Source organism: Wyeomyia smithii, chromosome 3 (genome assembly GCF_029784165.1).
Source record: "Wyeomyia smithii strain HCP4-BCI-WySm-NY-G18 chromosome 3, ASM2978416v1, whole genome shotgun sequence".
NCBI lineage: Eukaryota > Metazoa > Arthropoda > Insecta > Diptera > Culicidae > Wyeomyia > Wyeomyia smithii.
The window spans coordinates 180403825-180418054 of NC_073696.1; the positions used below are offsets into that span (position 1 = coordinate 180403825).

Below are 14230 nucleotides of genomic sequence, written 5' to 3' on the forward strand. Positions count from 1 at the left end.
ACATAACATCTACCATGAACAGTTCAAAGGTGAAAGAGTTACCTGAACGAAAACAGCTGCAGCGGATAATAACAATCCCCGGAAATGTCGTAATATTTATCAGTTTTTTTGTTGTTTTATTCATTCACGAATATGCATACCTGAGTGATATCTGATAGCAATCACGTTTTACGAAATGTACAATTTTCATTTATTTCTCTAATTTTTATGAGCTAGGAAACGGGTTTTAGAAATTATCAAAATATGTTGCGTAATAAATCAGGTATGCAAATTTGTCGTTTACCAGTAGATGAGTTCTACGTGAAACTCACATGAAATGCATGCATCTACTGAAAGTTTCAAAGGATAATTCATCTCACCAGGTCATGATGAACTCAAATTTGGACGCGGACTGAATTTCAATATTTATTTCCCAAATTTCTAGTAGAGTCTAACGGAAACCGATAATTATTTGCTTTGATTTCATGAACTCAAATGACAATCACGTAGAAGACGATAGTGGCAAATATTCACGTAACTTTTCCGGTAACTATAACGTGAAAAATATTTTGAATGTAGGCTAATGTCTTCCAATCTGGCATCGCTGGATGTGAGACGACCAACCAACTGCCTGACACTTTCAGTACCTGAATAATGTCAGTGCTAATTATTCCGTGCAAGAAAAAGTGACATTTTGCTTCACAGCAGTGTTCGGACGAGATGAAATAGCAAACACTTCGCCGGAATATTCAATTCTTAGGCATGAAACATGCTGAACGCCAACGCGACCGATCGGGTGAGATTCTTGCCGTAGGATAATGAACAACTCTACTCACGGCTGTTTATTAACCTTCGGCAAGAATCTCGCCCGATCGCTAACGTTGGCGTTCAGCTTGTTTCAAGCCTAACAGAAAGCCAACCCGGTGGCATCACTGACGTTTACGTTCAACATGAGTGAAGCCAGAATTAGCTGGATCACTGGATCAGTTTTACCTACATGTAATTTGACAGCTGATTCATCGAAACACGAAAAAAAGCAGTGTTCATACGTGCATACAGTATCGGTGTTCAGTGGCAGTGTGCTTTTGTATTGTTTTCGGGTGATGTGTGGCAGTGTGCTTTTGTATTGTTTTCGGGTGATGTGTTTATATTGCACGAAACGTTGAGTGCTTTGCTTGATGAAGCAAAAAAAAATGCGTTGCATTATTTAAGAATGTACTAAACGTTTATTCTTGCCGATTGCGAACGGCGGTGTTTCTTGCAGGCAGCTGACATCGCGCGATGATTTAAGGAATAACATTTCAACGTACGTGTAAATGAGATAGCATATCAGCGCCACTTTTAAACATTTACAAAGCTAAGCTAAGTTTTTTTTAAATAATTAAATTGGTTCAAGCGCATAACTCTGTGTAACATATGTTATGCTTCGCTCGTTGCGCTCACACTGCTGTGAGAACAAACCTTTAAAAACATAAATGAGATTAGCGCCACTGTCTTTCACGGCAGCTTCAGGAAAAAGGCCGATGCCACCGGGTTGCTGAAAGCCAAACAAAACATATACACTAAAGTCGCTTTTTACGCGTGTGTTACGTGCCGCGTAAAAAAAAACCGCGTAAATTCTGGAATCCGCGTAAATCCCGGAATCCGCGTAAAAAACGCGTAAATTCCGGAATCCGCGTAAAAAAAGCCGCGTAAAAAGCAACCTTAGTGCATAAAGGAAAATATCGATGAAATATCGATACCGGCGCGCGATATCGATTTCAATATCGATGCCGTTTTTAATATCGATAAAGCAGATATCGATATTCTATTTTTAATATCGACAACCCTAGCGCCGAGTAGGGCTTAGAGTAGAGATCCTCAGAGGGAGAGATAAGCGATGACAAAAACCGCTGATTTGGCAACTAGGCTTCCATATCAGAGGTGCCAGATCTCTTCTCAAAGCGCAATGTTGACTAACTTTTTAAATCGGCTCGTATAACTGATAGTGTTAGTGGAAGTCCTGGCGAATAATAAAGTGCATCACAAAAACCGTGAAGGTGTTAAATTTTATGTTTATGTTCAATTTTATATACTTTCATCATTATTCTGTAGACCAAACAAAGGGTTTGAGAACCACCAGTTAAAAATCACTGTGATGACGCAACTTTGGAGCATTCTCAAAACATGTTTTAGCAATAGAACATGAAAAACGTGTAAAAATAAATATATTCTTCATTGAACCTTATTGCAATACCTTTCAATGTGTCACCTTTCTTGTTCGTTTGGCTCGAATTTTGACATGTTCGTTTGGCTCTAGGACAGCACGTGACAAGTGGCTTCTAGTTATTCTTCTTTTCGTTCAAAATTGCCCTCATGAAACATTGTGATTTTTCGGCACGACGCTTGCCAGTGTTTCCAAAAATGTTTAATTAGCAAAATATAAATATCAAGGATTTTCCAAGTTCTGGATTTCAATTTTAATTATTTCATTTGATAATGCTTGTTCAATTGATTAGAAGATATATGTTAAATTTATTTGAACCAGCCATAATTTCAACTCATTTTGGGTTCCTCTTGCTTTTCATGAAAAGAATCTGCTATTGTTTATCATATCACGAGCAACATGTCAAAAGGTCGTAAGTAACATTCACTGCATTTCGAGAAAATAAGCATTGAAAATTGGGATGATGGAATCAAATCTTATTTGAAAACTTTTCATTCTTTTTATGAATATACTTTAAAAAATGAACACGAATGAGTTGCAGAATGGGTGCGCTTCGACAGAATTGAGTATTTATTAGTTTTTAGCTGTAAATTGAAGGAAAATGTTACTTACGACCTTTTATTTCTAGTCAGGCACATTCGACATAGATTATACGTCCTTTTGATAGCTAGGTGAACAGATACGACGTTTAAAAAATTTCCTAGATCGGAGGGAACCGTGCAGCACCGTAAACCAGCGAAGTGGAAAGCACACTTGTATAATTCAGCTGCTAAATAACATAATTTATTGTAAACTACCTCTCGAAATTTGTTTAGTATTCTTGGACACATTCAAATAATCAAAGAAAAGTAAAATATTAGGAATCAATATACGGTTTTTTATTCAGTATAATCTATAGAATCCAGATCATTATCGAATTCATCTTTTACTTCATTTTGCTTAAACTTTCGCCCCCGCTTTGGAACAGCTAACGATTGGAGGAATGCTTTATAATATTCTTTTTGACTTATGTATGGCAAAAGACTTCTCAAATCCTCGAGTTTAGCAGTAGGTAGCGGAATGGGGCTTGTTTCTATTGGGGGCAAATTGATTTTTACTATGCTATTGATGTCATGATCTGAGGGAATTAGTCGAACAGTTTTAAATTCCTCTGCAACATCATACTTTATGGCAACGACTCCTGGACACTCTGTACTGTAACTTTTTTTTTCTCATATCAGGCCTGTACTGTAACTGAACACCATAATTTCTTTGAAACGAAGCTTCTCTCCAGTTGTGGTCATTTTTGGCAATGTATAACGAGTTTCCAATGATTTAAGTGCTTTGAATTCCGATTGATTTAACTCTCTAACTGTAAACGGAACTGATCGACGATCAGCCGCAATAAAAATCGCCCAGTCATGTGGCGTTTCGATGTCAATAACAGTTTTTTTCTTAGCACGTTCAATTGCAGAGTGCACTGTATAAACTTCCATGTGGGAATGTCCAGTTTTCATCAGCTTGTGATTTATGATAATTTTCCTGCCTTTCAGTGCTAACATTTCGATATGGTAGCAAAACATAAATACGATGTTTTTATTTAAATTTTGGACACCACAGCGATCGCTGTAATAATTGATTGTTTTCACACAATCAGGTACTGCCTCCAAATCTAGTAATAAACAAGATCCAACTTCTTGAGAGCCACGACGTGCTTTGGTTTCATCCCAAAGAAAGCACGTTGCAGAGTTCACTCCACAATGTGTCTCAAACATCGTTAGGTTGAGTGTGTACAATTGTCTGGCATAAAATGCTTGGCCACACGTCAAACTAGGTGTCGGCAGCTGCTTTCGCAGATCGAATGATACTGTTTTCACGTCATCTCCTATCTTAGATAACGCAATATCTCTTTTTTTCTCATCATATACACGCTTTGCGGCAGTCTGATGTTGCTCGTATATTTTTCTTGCGTTACTTTTTTTCTGTTCGTTACTTGCTGTTTTTATAAGCATCGTTAGACGATCACATTCTCCACAGGTGTCGACTTTAGGAGTCCTAAACCCTAAATTCATCGTTTTGAATATCAAGCGATATGTGTTATAAGAAACAGTATTTAGGCAAAAATCCGCACACTTTCCCACATACATCTCGTACATGATTTGAACGTTTAGGTCATTAGAAAGATATAGCCGATTGGAGCGCTCACGAGAATAATGACTTGAATAAGCTGGAAAAGAGCGAATGTGGATTTTGATAAAGTTAACATGGTCCTCATCAATCGGAATTCTGTTTCGGTTGTTCACTCGTTGGTCATCGCTTGCAATCATTTGACAGGAAGTTTTACGTGCCAGTCCACGTATTTTTCGATCGCCAAAATCAAACGTTGCAACGAACATAGATTTGCAAACTTGGACGGTTCCATTAACTGCTGGCAACGAATAAGTACGGCTGTATCTGCGCCGAGAGTTGATGACCTGTGAATAAGATTGAGCCTTAGTAGTCTCAAAACATTAAATACAAAATATTCAACTATTCATACCTTGGGTCTCTTTGTTTCAGTAACCGTTATGTGGTTCGCCAAAAATTGGTTCTGTCCAGAGAGTTTTAATCGAAGTAAATGTTTTAAAAGAAGGTTACGGGTTTCGACATTATATTTTTCGCTGCATTTCAGTCGACATCTACAAGCCGGTCGTATGCGTCTTTCTGGTACAACAGTATCATCTTTGCGGGTGTATTCCATTCCCTTTTCCTTTCTGTCCCTGTTCGTCACTTTAGGATTGCCAGTGCGGGTCTTAAGTACAGTCGCTTCCTTGTCTAGATCATCCAAGCAATGAGCACTAATATTTGCTTCTTCATCATCACTAATCTTATATGGCTCAAAATATTCAAAAATAGAAAAATCGTTTAATAATATAGTATCACCATCTTCAACGCTATCATCATCAATCATTCCTTCATCAGAATGTATATTGTCAGCCTTTTCCATTGTTACAGGAGCTGTTTGTTTCATACAAAAATCTATGGGTTCATTGCAACCACATTTATCGTCCTTGGGCTCGAGTTCTAAATTGTTTCCATCCACTAGGAGGCTTGCAGAAAAATCCAATGTACTGGCAAATGACAAATCTATAGTTTCTTTGCGGATGGGAGTCGATGTTACAACCTTCTTTTTTTTAATCGGCTCTTCATGGCCAGATAGATAATTGCAATTTTCACAACAGTTCATCGGACGATCGCAGTTTGTGCTATTTAAAATTGGTTGTGGAGGTGCTCGATCTAAAAAATTACCAATGATTAGAATAAGTAGACAAGCTGAAAAATGAATACTACCTGCCAACGAACGTTTTTTATTACTTAAAGAAGACAGCGCGAAACAAATATCTTTACCGTTAGCGGTATTTACAGTATACGTTTGAGTTTCACTGATACGCAGCTGGGAACAATTGGATAAACGTAAAGGTAGGCTGGGTGACGAAAGGTTTTCCGAATAACTCGAAAGTGATCTAGTCGACTCAAAGTCTGTTGCCACTTCCTCGTAACAAGCTACAGTAGGTACCTTCTCCAAAACGGGAGATTGTGTGCTTGAACCAGAAAGATTCAGAAGCGCATCAGCAGCAGCTAGAAAATAATCATAACTTACCACTAAAATATTAGTCATTCATACAGTTAATCCTTACCCAGCAATGCTTCAAATCGGGCAAATTCCATTTTTCTAGCCTATTTGTTTCACGCACTAACTTATTTCAACTGCAAAAAACTTCGTTTTCCGTAAAACACCAAATGACGTAAGAGAAAATATGGTTGCTATGATCGACAAATGCACATTCGACCTACGAAAATCAAAAGGTCGCAAGAAACAAAAGTGTTTGTTTACGAAATAAATACTAATTCGTCGTTTTGAAAATTTGCCAAATAGGTGCTTTAAGTAAAATTAAACGCTGTGACAGCATTTTTAGTGCATAGTAAAGGAAAAATAACGTTGTTTGGTATACTTATCGCGATTTGTTTACATTTGTTACTTACGACCTTTAGACATGTTGCTCGTGATATGTAGTTTCAAAAACAAGAATAACATTTCGAATGTTGTTTTTTATAGACATTACACAGTATAGTGTATGAAAAAGTTCCAAAAAATTGTTCAACCAAAAGCTGTTCATTCACTTGGTAAGCAAAAACAGTGTGAACAAAAAATACCGATAGTTTTCGCAGCACGGCCAACCGTACCGACTAATAATAAAATTTAACAGTGCGCTATGTGAAATCGACCATCAGGGCTTTCGCTTTGACAGAACTTTGGGTGATTTTTGGTTTCTCTTGTCACGTCCTGTCCTAGGTTTGGCTCACCACACTCTCTTCGCATATCTCTTTCTCTGAGTATTGCTAGTTTAGAGATACTCAGAGAGAGAGAGAGAGAGATAAGCGATAAAAAAAACGCTAATTTGGCAACTAGGTTTAACATGTCAGAGTTGCCAGATCTCTTCTCAAAGCGCAATATAGACTAACTTTTTCATTTGATTCGTATAATGCCTTGTTCAGACTACGCCGGATATCACCTGATATCGCCAGATGATATCGGATATCACCTCGAGCGTTCTCATTAGAGTGAGCTGATATGATTTGACATTTGCTCTGGTAATTGAAAAGAGAAGAAAACAAAAACAGGTCAAAGCTAAATCAAGACAACAAAAGCAATGGGATTAGGTAGAGTGCCTATAATATAACCTAAGACAAGACGCGACAGCTGGCTTCTTATTTTTCTTTTCGTAACGGCCGTCATCCCCGTCGAAATTTTTTTGAACGTTCCATACCGTTGATGCCAGAATGATTATTTTTAACAACTTCTGCAGGTCAATGAGAATAAAACAAATTAAAATTGCTATATATAGGCGAATAATACTCAATTCTTATTTATTATTTTATGTTCAATAAAGCATACTTCTATTATCAAATTTTTTCTTCCTTAGTTTCTTGGTACCCAAATTTTTTCTTTCTAAGTTTCTTGGACTTCAACCGAAATAGTAATAAACGATTAATCAATGCATTTTTAAAGTTTTAACAGTGAAATACATGACTCGGTAATATCATGTACCTTGCATACTTTTGCATCATTATTTATGAACAATTATAATAGCTAAATTATGACTCTCCAGCATCACTGCTTTACAGTGAAAAGTAACCTCGTTGTATTTTCTACGTGACGATTGCGTTATCGAATTCAGCCAATTAGCAGCCGGTTCAAATTGGTTGAATGTAACGGTGACCAGCTGTCACGTCTTGTCTTAGAATATAACTAGAGTGGCGCCATGTCACCAAAGTAACGCTGGTAACACTGACAACACTCAACATCCTTTCTCTTTTCCCTACACGAGTTTAATGGGTTGTTTGCTCAATTGGAATGACACTGACAGATATTTGACTGACAGCTATAGCCCAGAGTGAGCGTGTAGCTTGTCACGTCTAGCAATACTCAGAGGGAGAGATATGCGAAGAGAGTGTTGTGAGCCAAACGAACATGTCAAAATTCGAGCCAAACGAACAACAAAGGTGACACATTGAAAGGTATTGCAATAAGGGTCGATAAGGAATATATTTAATTTTACACGTTTTTTATGTTTTATTTGTCAAACATGAATTCTGCTAAACATGAGTCTACAGAATAATAATGAAAGTATATAAAATAAACAAAAACATAAAATTTAACACCTTCACGGTTTTTGTGATGCACTTCATTATTCCCCAGGACTTCCACCGTCACCGAGCCGAATAAAAAAGTTAGTGAACATTGCGCTCTGAGAAGAGATCTGGCACCCCTGATATGTGAAACCTAGTTGCCAAATCAGCTGTTTTTCCAATGAGTATAAAAGAGAGGTGAGGAGGAAACTTACTAACACTTGCACGCGCCCCTCTGCTCACCCCCCTCTGCCCAGAGTTGATGCCAAATAGTGACGTAGCTATTTGGATTTACCATTGAGTTCGTCTAGTTGTTTACATTTGAAGCATTTACTAATACTTGGAAAATGCACTCTCCTTCTCACCTCTCTTTTATGCTCATTGCTGTTTTTCATCGCTTATAGACCATTTTACGAACTGACAGGTTTCACGGATCCTGCTGATATTGATGCTGCTTTCACATGCGTTATGTCAACGGTTCCGAGCTTTCTGTCAAAATTTCATTCATGAATTGAGTTCAGAAACGTCTCGTAAATAGACCTTCCTATCTGCGCTAGTATTAGTGGTCGATTTCACTAATACAAGTTTAATTTTGGTTGCAAATAATCAACACGGTAGTAACAAAAAAATTCCTCCTGCCCCGAGCTTTTATTCAAGTTGTTAGCCGACTTTTAGTTTTATTTCATCTGGTTTTCCACTAAAACAAAGTTTGTTAAAACAGGTAACACTAATGAACTAGGATTCATAAGTGCAATATTTTTCGAAATTGAATATCAGCTGATTTTTTGGTTGAAAACAAATCGATTTTATTAGGATACAGACTAAGCCTGTATTAGTGAGATCTGGCGTAGAAAGCTCTATGGTCTAGAGTGCCTATATATAACTAGAGTGGCGCCGTGTCATCCAAAGTAACGCTGGTAACACTGAACATCCTTTCTCTTTTCCCCACACGTGTTTAATAGGTTGTTTGCTCAATTGGAATGACACTGACAGATAATTTTTATTCCAATTTTGACAGTGTCGCCACTCTATATAGTTACAGGCACTCTACTATGGTCTATCTCTCCTTCTGAGGATCTCTACACTGAAAGAAATCGATACGTCATTATAAAGTGTTTTGCACTTGAATTCGCCCTACTGGCCAAAACATATAGAATTCATATGCGAAACGCTTTAGAATAATTTATCGTGCAACAGCTCATTTCCGAAAGGAAAACACTTTCAATTCTCGTGTTATGACATATAAACATAAAGTGTTTGAGTTTTGAATCTCAAAAGAATGTTTACCGAGCTTCGAATGATTTTTATTCGATATCAAAATGAAAACAGTTTTACATGGAAATGATTGCATATAATGCAACTTTTGTTTTATTTATAAAATTAGAATTTTGCTATAAAAATTCATCACAAAATATAAACTATCCTTTTCTATTAAAGAAGCCTGTAAAGCAAACAAAGAATTAAATTAATTTAATTTAAATAATTAATGTTTTAGTAAACAAATACTTGCCTCTAGCGTAAAGATGTTTTCATCAGAATCTCTGTGATCTTGTGCTAGAAGAAGGAAATAAAATTAAAATTCGATTCTTTTACGTGACATAAATCACTTACCTTGCAAAAATTTACAGATGTAGTCCGGAAAATCGTCGAACTTCTAAGTCGTATGACACTCGCTGACTTTACATATGTCGCCATTTTTCTACTTTTCAGCACAAACGGCACTTCATTTGGCATATAAAAACAAAACAAATCATCTGAAAGTGTTTCGCACATGATTATTACTGTTATGAAACAGTGGAGCAGATTCAAGTGCAATTCACTTGAAAGGGATGTTGGAATCATACGTAAATGAAGTGCGGCTCATGGATGTAAGTTGATGTGTGCGACAACTTGAAACGAAAGTGAAAAATGATTGAATTCGATGAAAAAAAATCACAGGAGGGTTGTGTGCAAAGCCACGACCGCAAGGTTGAAGTAGAATACTTTAACAAGAATGATAACCCGGCTGCTTGCGTGTGAGTCATTTTTCCTAGCAAATGAATGTTGACAGCTCATTGGCAGTATTGAAAATTCTGTGCAAATGAAGTTGAAGTACTACTCAATTTCAGTTTGCACATAAAAATACGACTTCACTGAACAGGAAAAGAACAAACTCTTTGTGGCGCAAACAAGTTTCAACAGTCAGAGTATATGTACATGTAAATTCAAATTAAGATAATTAACTTTTGGTAAAGGTTATATACCTTTTTGGTCGAGAAAAATGAGGGAAGTTTGAATCTATTTTTAAGTGCATAGCACCATTTTCATTGCGTCAAAGGGGTATTTTTCTGAAAGTACAGTTTATCAACAACAAAAAATACGTTTGATTTTATGATATACCAATTATTACTGAAGGAATGGTCTTTTCCCCGAAACGCTATTTTTTGCAGAGGCTTGCGGTGATCCTGATAGAGACTCAGCGGGTCAACCGAAATCAAAGAACTCATATTATTTCATTAGTTTAGAAGTGTGCCGGGTCCTTGAAGGATCGCTTTTATGAGTATTTAAGCGAGTATAAAAGCGATCGTTCAAGGACCGGCGAATTTAATAACGAAAATTAAAAAAAAAAAAGATAAGGGAAATCTGTTCAGTAGTTTTCCCGCAATCAGGATCACGGCAAAGTCATTTTTCGGAAAACACTATTCCGAGATAATCGCGTGTAAAGTTTCAAGTTTAGCTTATGCGGCCGTGGCGAGGCGCGCTGCAAATCGCTCTAACTTTTTCCCATTGCTCAGATCTTTATGAAAATTTGTGAAAATGTTCTCAAGATGTTGTATTTGAAGATAATACAATAAATTTTTTCGGTTTTTTTTTGAAAACTAAAAAGGTGTATAACCCCTTAAAGATCAGAACGAGAAAATGTTAAATCTTCAATTAATTTGTTTGGTTGTCCTAAAAAGGACAGTTTGTTGTTGAATTTAAAATCGGACATGTCGCTGATTGCATCTCTGTGTTACGCCGATAGCGGGAGTTATGGTGAACTTGCGTATGACGAAGGCATCGTATTACCTGTTTTATTGAATGGGAGAAAGAGGCATTTTGTATAATTTTGTAAACATTTAACTCAAACAATATTACCAAATCGTAGTCAGGCACTCTGAAAACAAAGTTAATGGCTGTTTCCACACTGAAAATCAGATAGCCAGCCGAAGTTTTGATTGCAAAAATCCAGAATGCCGAACAGCCGAGAAGAGAGCTGTTTATTCACCTACGGCAAGCTTCTCGCCCCATCGCTAGCGTTCGCGTGCACCATGACAGAGACCTAATTGTCTTTGTGAATGCGTTCTAACAGGGCAGTTTGTTATTCAAAGTCAGTTATGCTGATCACAGCTTTTACGCTGCCCCTACAGTGGGGGGTTTACTTAATAAAGTAAAAATTAGACAACTACAACAGAATTTGATTGCATCCCGCACAGAATGTCTGCTTGTGTTGATACCAGAAAATTATTAACCTTCAATTACTAGTTTATTTGCCTTGAAAAAGGCATTTTGCGGTTCAAAATCGGTTGCTGATCGCAGCCTTTGAGCTGCCCTAACAGTGGGGGAACTAAGATACACGGACAACATGCACTGTGGAAGCTATTTCACATTCAGTAAATTAGACGGGTGCGACAGATTTAAATTGCTAGGATACAACACAGAATGCTTGCTTGCGTTGTCAAAAATTATTAACTTTCAATGACTTGTTTATTTGCCTTGAAAAAGGCATTTTGATGTTCAAAATTGGATTTTCTGATGACAATCATCATGCTGCCCCAACACGGGGGAATAATGGCAGTCTGGCGACACACGCTGTGAAGAACCGCGCTGCTCCTGAGACGTGGTGACCAACCACATGGCTAGTACTGTTGCTAAGGAAGGACGACTGCTGTTGTCGCTGTCTAGACTATTATGAGCGGCTTTTGCTGAAACAGGCTCTTGTATAGGCCAAAAAGTATGTTTTTAATTGCAAGGTATATGATTCTGTCGACCGTGCTTGGGAAGCAATCATATAACGACCAATCAGAAGTCGAATTTTTCGTTTTGACAAGGCTTGACTATTTTCAATAGTACAATAGTGTGAATAATAAAATTACAATTATCTTATTTTGGGAAGAATCTTAGAAGATTTTTCAATCTATTGCTGCAAGAACGAAGTAAATCCATCGAATACTAACCGATTTATTAGCATTTGAAATTGGACATATTTTCACTTTTTTCGGTTTAAGATTTTTATTTCATATCCCTATGTAGCCGAACTTCATGAGAGAAGTATTCTACTTCAAAATTCTACAAATAACAATGCAGACTCATTTTCATATCCAATTGATGAAACACTTGGATGGAGTCCAGTCCTACACTCAAAAATAAAATGTTCTGCACTATTTCGCCCTACTGGTCAAAACATATAGAATTCATATGCGAAATACTTCAGAATTATTTATCGTGCAACACCTCATTTTCAAAGGGAAAACACTTTCAATTCTCGTGTTATGACATATAGACATAAAGTGTTTGGATTTTGAATCTCAAATGAATGTTTACCGAGTTTCGAATGATTTTTATTCAATTTTAAAATAAAAACAGTTCTACATGAAAATGAAATGATATAATGTAACCTTTGTTTTATTTATAAAATATAAAACTTAACTTTTACTATAATAATTCATCACCAAAAATAAACTTTACTTCTCTGTTGAAGAAGCCTGTAAAGCAAACAAAGAATTCAATTAATATAATCTAATTAATTGATGTTTTAGTAAACAAATACTAAATACTAAATACTCTAGCGTAAAGATACTTTCATCAGAATCTCTGTGATCTTGTGCTGGAAGAACGAAATAAAATTAAAATTCGATTCTTTTACGTGACATAAATCAATTACCTTGCAAAAACTTACAGATGTACACACTTAATTCATATCTGCAAACTTCCCAACAGCTGATCGATCTCGGCGAACTTTTTAACAAATATCAGCAATATATTTCGACGAACATTCAGCAAATATATCGATTTACCGTGAACCAGCAAGTTATGACATCTCGTCTGCCGAAGTTCATGAAAATTCTACCGAAAACTTGTAAAACAGTTCGCTGAATTTATCAGCTGTTGAGTTCTCGGCAATAAAATCTAAGTGTGTAGTCCGGAAAATCGTCGAACTTCTAAGCCGTATGACAGTCGCTGACTTTACATCTGTCGCCATTTTTCTACTTTTTAGCACAAACGACACTTCATTTGACATATAAAAACAAAACAAATCAACTGAAAGTGTTTCGCACATGATAATCACTGTTATGAAACAGTGGGGCAGATTCAAGTGCAATTCACTTGAAAGGGATGTTGAAATCATACGTAAATGAAGTGCGGCTCATGAATATAAGTTGATGTGTGCGACAACTTGAAACGAAAGTGAAAAATGATTGAATTCGATAAAAAAAATTCTTCTAATAACAATACGGAGTCATTTTCATATTCAATTGATGAAACACTTGGATGGAGCAAGCGCAGTTTTTTCAGTGTAGCTTGCTGTCAATGATGAAAGCAGAGATGCCAGATGTTTTTGAAAATTGACTGCAACTGCAACTGAAAAACCGGAAAAATCTGCTTGAAATCTGGAAAAAAAATTATCTGTGATTCGAAAAAAAAAAATTGTTTGCGCAGACAAAAGTTTGCAAAAATCTGCACACATTTTGTAAATGTCTACGGAAATATAAGGAGAATCTGACAAAAATCTGCAGAAACTGTGGAAAAACTGCAAACATCCGCAAATCGAAAAAATCTGCAATCGGACTCTAAAATCTGCGTTTTGTAGACAAATCTGCACATCTGGTATTCCTATGGATTCTGAAAATATCGATACATATAATCATCATAATGAAAGTGTCGATGAAATTCAACATTGATAATATTATCAACAACCCTGAAAGAAGATACAGCAAGTGCAATAACGAAAACATCAATACAAACTTATTATTCAAATAATTACTGATTAGACGGACTATTGATTTTTAATGGCGTAAATATGGAAACATGGCATTGCAAAATGTGTTAGCTATCAGCTCGATAATAACGCTGGGAGTAGCGAGCTTGGCAACTGTGATATTATTCCTCCAACGAGATGCGAACTACACCGAATACGAGTATTTACAACATGATAATCCTGGAAGCTTCAAACCTAACTATAACCGGGTTGTTTGGGAAGGGCCAATCGAAGAAGACAGGTGCGGGATTTAATTGCTTTGAAAATATAGTTTAAAATTGTTCTATTACAGGAATTTTTGCGCCATTTGCAGAGCATGTATTAAATATAATAATAAGAGAAAAACTTTGGATTGTCAACACTGTTTCCACGAGAAATGCATCAATCAGTGGCTTGTT

The 14230-nt window shown here is 36.5% G+C and overlaps 1 protein-coding gene across 1 annotated transcript in view; it reads right to left on the reverse strand.

Annotated features, from left to right (window-relative positions):
* Positions 1 to 9450: 9450 nt before the first annotated feature.
* The window catches only part of LOC129733051 (uncharacterized), a 41348-nt gene continuing 36568 nt past the window's right edge, over positions 9451 to 14230 (reverse strand). The window contains exon 2 of the mRNA XM_055694601.1: positions 9451 to 9588. The gene's annotated coding sequence lies outside the window, so the exon portion shown is untranslated. The remainder of the gene's footprint in view (positions 9589 to 14230) is intronic.